Genomic DNA, 5,669 nt, shown 5'->3' on the forward strand with positions numbered 1-5,669 from the left:
GGAGGGCCGGGGGACAGGGGCGGCTGCCGGCTGCCGGGCGGCCCACGTGGCAGGCGCCGGATGGAGGGCGGAGCCTGGCGTTCAACTGCGCTGATTTTAAAAAAAGAAAAGAACTCGGACCAGAAGTGCGGCCTCGTCCTGCCGCCCGCCCCCGCCCCCCGCGGCCTGCTCTCCTCTGCCCGCCGCCTCCCAGGGGGTGGGGGGCGCAGGGCCAGGACCCGGCCTCGTCCCCTTGGGGTCACGGAGGCGAAGTCGACCCACGGGGCCCCTCCCTGAGGCGTCCCGTCACCGCCCGGTTTCAGGCCCATCGCACGGACGGAGAGCAGGGAGCCCCGGAGCGAGACCGGCCGCCTCTCTGGGGCAGAGGGGGCAGAGCGCAGCAAGGGGGCTCAAGTCCCGGGTCGCGGAGAGCCAGGGGGCAGCGCTTTATCCTCCTGCCGAGCACCCAGAGGGAGAGGCCCCAGGCGCGCTTAGCAGCAGGCAGGATTGAAGTTAGAGCCAGGCCAGGGTTTCTCGCCCTCAGCACCGTGGATGTTTGGGGCCGCATCATTCTCCGGGGGGGGGGGGGGGGGGGGGGAGAGGGGGATGGCCTGAACGTCACGGGGGGCTCAGCAGCATCCCTGGCCCCAACCCTCCAAGCCGCGAGCCACCCCTTAGGGTCACAACCACTAATGCCCCCCCTCCCTGGCGGGAGGGAGTGGGGTGGGGGTAGGCGGGTGGGGATAGCAGCCTGACTCACGTGACCCACCGCCCTAAGCAAATTCTTACAGTGTGGGGCCAGGCCGGGGAGAGAGCCGCAGAGACTGAGCCGTGACCCAGGCCCCAAAGGCAGGCAGGCTGGCCACCCCGAGCTCTGGAGCGCTCTGTCAAGGTTCTGAGAGGCCCCAGGGGGTCCCCATCCAGCCTGGGAGCGAGGGGGGCATCCAGGAGGCCAGGACGCAGGTGGAGAGAGAGGCCAGAGCTAGGTGCAAGGGCCCATTGCACAGGTAGGAATACTGAGTGGCAAGGTGGCGTAAGGGACAGCGGGAGGGCCAGAATAACCCGCCTTCCTGTAGCTCCCAGACCAAGTCTAAACTGCCTAAGTGAGGTGCACTAGCCCCCCCCCACCCCTCCCCAAGGTACAAATGGGCCAGGCATCTCCCCAGCCGCTGAGAGTTCAGAGGCTGCTGCTCGGGAAAGATTTCCCCTGTGAGGCTCAGGGGCTGTGCCGGGGGAGGCCTCCGGGCGCCGGGGGCAGTCGGGCGCTCCACGCAGCCTCGATTTGCCAACAAGTACTGAAGTGTTCCCGGTACTTGCACACCTGGTTTGGCCACCCCGGGCGTGCTGGTTAAATGTTAGCTCTTCCCCAGGAGCACCTCTGGGAGGAGCCCCGGGATCTGGGAGGAGCCTGACTGGGAGGAGGCTTTACCGGCCACCGCGGGAGCCCTGCGGAGGGGCTGGCTGGCTGGTGGCGGCCCCTAGGCCTTCCGGGTGCCCGCGCACCTGACACGCAGGGCCCCTGCCCACGGAGTCAGCACCACGACCCCAGCAGGACACTCGAAGGCTGGCGCCAGAGGCCGGCCTCTCGTCCCGTCCCTGTGGTTGGAGGAAGCAGTTTGTGCCCTTGCTGGGCGGACAGAAAAGGGCGGCCTCTGTGCAGCCAGACCCTGATGTGTTTGGCTTTTCTTTTTTCAGTCTTAATAGAACGAGAGAGAGAGAGAGAGAGAGCACCGAACTCTGATATTTTTATTGTGTAAAATCTATGTACGTCACCATCGTCACCATCTCCAAGCGCACAGCTCAGGGGCATCAAGGGCACTCACTGTCGTGCAGCCGCCCCCGCCATCCGTCTCCAGAACCTTCCATCTCCCCAGACTGAGACCCTGCCCCCATGAAGCACGGCCTCCCCACCCCTGGCTCCCACCATCCACTCTCTGACTCGGTGGACGGGACTCCTCTGGGGACCCCCGTGCGTGGGGTCACGCGGGACGTATCCTTCTGTGTCTGGCTCCTGTCCCTGCGCCCAGTGGCCTCCGGGTCCGTCCACGCGGTGGCAGGCGGCCGGACATCCTTACTTTCTGCGCTGAGGAATATTCCAGCGTGTGGCTGGACCGCACTGTGTTCTTCCCTCATCCATCAACAGACACTCGGGTTGCCTGCATCTTTTGGCCACTGTGAACACGGCTGTACAAACACCAACATCATTTTAGGAACCGAACTTTGCTCTGGATTCTCTGACTCAGGCCTCAGCAACCCTGTTGGGCGCTTTGGAGCTAGATGGAATCAGAACTGTGGAACTCATCTGCCTGCCTGGGGCCAGAGCGGACCGTGAGCGGACCAGACCCAGCGCGGCTGGCCAGGCCAGGCAGCGGGCGGAGGCTCAGATGGGACACGAGCTGGTCTGTCATCCCTCCCTCTGGTCCACCCCAGAATCAATTCTGTCCTCCGCAGGTCAGCCCCACAGAGAACCCCCGGTGAGGTAGGCCTGGCTGTCAGTCTGTCTGTCTTTCCTTGTGGGACGTGGCTTCCTATCTCCCTTCCCCATCTTGGTCTTGTCCCCGAATGGTTTGGTGAGACCACCACCTCCCTTGGGCTGAGCACTAGACCTCCAATATTATGACCTGAAATCACATTAGCTTTTTCAGAAGCCCAGCTATGCTATTGGTTTTGAGTTTCTTTTTTTTTATTTTAACGTTGATTTATTTTTGAGAGAGAGGCAGAGACAGAGCACAAGCAGGGGAGGCTTAGTGAGAGGGGGAGACACGGAGTCCGAAGCAGGCTCCAGGCTCCGAGCTGTCAGCGCAGAGCCCGACGCGGGGCTGGAACCCACGAACCGTGAGATCACGACCTGAGCCGAAGTCGGACGCCCAGCCGACTGAGCCCCCCCAGGCACCCCACCACTTTCAACCTTTTCTCAGGGTGCAGCTCAGCGGCATCAGATACTCCCACACTGATGTAGCCATGCCCACCACCCATCTCCAGAACTTTCTCACCTGCCCAGACTGAACATCTCGTCTCCGTTTGCTCAGCTGGCTTTTGAGAACGCGCCCAGACCTTTACGGCCCTCCCAGGAGACCTTCTGTTTATTTGGCTGTTTTGCGTCGTCTACCCTGGATCCAGATCTCTCTCTGTTCTTCCAGACGCGTCTCCCGAATGGCCGATCACTAGCCTTCGGCACGTCAGCACCTTTACTCAGGTCGCTGGTAAACACAACAGGGGAGAGCTAGCTAGCTGGGTAGGTGGAGGTGTTTTTGCGCACGCACGCACCATGGCCAAGTCCTAATCTCCAGTACCCCAGAACGTGACCTTCCTGGGAAATACGGGTATTGAAGAAGATGTCCTTAGTGAAGTGACCGTGAGGTCATCCTGGAGTCGGGTGGACCCCTACTCCAATATGACCGCTGTCCTCATAAGAAGGGGGCCTTTGGACACAGAGACCGACTTGCACGGGGGGAAGGCAGGGAGACGGCCGTCGGTCTGCAAGCCAGGGAGCCCCCGAGGTTCCCGGAGGCGAGGAGAGAGGCCAGGAACACATCCTTCCCTGGGGTCTTTGGAGGGAGCCTCGCCTTGCTGACGCCTTGACTGTGGACGTGCGGTCTCCAGACGTGAGAGGGTATGTGCCTCAGCTGTCCTGTGGCGCCCAGCCTGTGGTTCCCTGTTATAGCAGGTGCCAGCAAGGGGACTTAATATTTTCTAGGGTCGTTATCAGAGGAGGGGTCAGAGACACCTTGGAAGAATGCCATCCTGCTGGTTCTGGATGGAGGGAGGAGGTCGTGGGTCTTTTCAAAACTAATTGCAGGGGCGCCTGGGTGGCTCGGCCGGTTGAGCATCCGACTTCGGCTCAGGTCACAATCTCACGGTTCGTGGGTTCAAGCCCCGTGTCGGGCCCTGTGCTGACAGCTCGGAGCCTGGAGCCTGCTTCGGGTTCCATCTCCTTCTCTCTGAGCCTCCTCCACTAGTGCTCTCTTTCTCTCTCTCTCTCTCTCAAAAATAAACATTAAAAAAATTTTTTTTAATACATAAATAGGGGCACCTGGGCAGCTCAGTCAGTTAAGTGCCCGACTTCGGCTCAGGTCGTGATCTCACAGCGCGTGGGCTGGGGCCCCACCTCGAGCTCTCGGCTGTCAGCACAGAGCCTGCTTCGGATCCTCCGTCCCCCTCTCTCGCTGCCCCTCCCTCCCCTGCTCGCGCTGTCTCTCAATCTCTCTCTCAAAAATAAATAAGCACTGGGGCGCCTGGGTGGCGCAGTCGGTTAAGCGTCCGACTTCAGCCAGGTCACGATCTCGCGGTCCGTGAGTTCGAGCCCCGTGTCAGGCTCTGGGCTGACGGCTCGGAGCCTGGAGCCTGTTTCCGATTCTGTGTCTCCCTCTCTCTCTGCCCCTCCCCCGTTCATGCTCTGTCTCTCTCTGTCCCAAAAATAAATAAACATTGAAAAAAAAATTAAAAAAAAAATAAGCACTAAAGAAAAAACCCTCTTTAAAAATAATTGCATTATGTCATTTATATATAAGACCAACAATAGAAGTAAACGTATCCATACACTTGCACACACACACAGGCAGGTCTTGGGACACCCCCAAGCCAAGGCCACCCTCTCCCTGACACTCCTTATCCAAATGTCCACTGCCCCCCCCCCCCGGAAACCTGGCAAGCCCTTTGGGTTCTAGGCCTCCCGTCCCCCCACCCCTGACATCGGACCCAGCAACAGCTCTTTTCCACCTGACCTGCGGAACAGACCCGTTCTGGAGCATCCGGGTGGCTCAGTCGGTTAAGCTTCCGACTCCCGATCTCAGCTCAGGCCATGACCTTGCAGTTCGTGAGTTCGAGGCCCGAGTCAGGCTCTGTGCTGACGGCGTGGAGCCTGCTTGAGATTCTGTCTCTGCTTCTCTCTGCCCCTCCCCTGCTTGTTTTCTCCCTCTCTCTCTCTCTCTCTCTCTCTCTCTCTCTTTCTCTCTCAATAAACAAATAAACCCCAAATACAAAACAGACTCGTTCTTCCTGCTGCCGCTGTGACCTCCGTCTATGCTCCCCGGATGCCCACACCAGATCCCCGCTGGCCTCTCCGTGGCCTGTGTTGGGTTCTCACACAGCCGTCGGCCGGCCTAACCGAGCATAAAGTCGGACAGTCACGTGCTCAAAACAACACTAACTCTTTCAGGTTGACTTCTTTTTTATTTTTTACTTTTTTTTTTTTTTTTTTACTTTTTTTTTTTTTCAACGTTTATTTATTTGTGGGACAGAGAGAAACAGAGCATGAACAGGGGAGGGGCAGAGAGAGAGGGAGACACAGAATCGGAAACAGGCTCCAGGCTCCGAGCCATCAGCCCAGAGCCCGACGCGGGGCTCGAACTCACGGACCGCGAGATCGTGACCTGGCTGAAGTCGGACGCTCAACCGACTGCGCCACCCAGGCGCCCCTATTTTTTACTTTTTTATTGTGATCATGCATACGTGGCATAAAACGTACCATTTCAATCGCTCTTGCCTGCATAAGTCACTGACCCCCACACTGTCGTGCAGCCGCCCCCGCCATCCGTCTCCAGAACTTTCCATCTCCCCAGAACTGAGACTCTGCCCCCAGGAAGCACGGACTCCCCGCCCCCTGCCCCACCCCTGGCTCCCACCGTCTACTCTCTGTCTCTGTGGACAGGATTCCTCTGGGGACCCCCTGTGCACGGGGTCGCGCAGGA

The 5,669-nt window shown here is 59.5% G+C and overlaps 1 long non-coding RNA gene across 1 annotated transcript; it reads right to left on the reverse strand.

The window, feature by feature from the left end:
- Positions 1–1,704: 1,704 nt before the first annotated feature.
- Positions 1,705–3,250, reverse strand: LOC147583874 (uncharacterized). Its single transcript, XR_015243478.1, has 2 exons — positions 2,973–3,250; positions 1,705–2,163 (listed from the first exon to the last, which is right to left on the reverse strand). It is a non-coding gene; the product is annotated as an uncharacterized LOC147583874 (long non-coding RNA).
- Between the last annotated feature and the right edge of the window lie 2,419 nt (positions 3,251–5,669).

The sequence above is a fragment of the Puma concolor genome, chromosome A2 (genome assembly GCF_028749965.1).
Source record: "Puma concolor isolate L17-30 chromosome A2, mPumCon1.1.hap2, whole genome shotgun sequence".
NCBI lineage: Eukaryota > Metazoa > Chordata > Mammalia > Carnivora > Felidae > Puma > Puma concolor.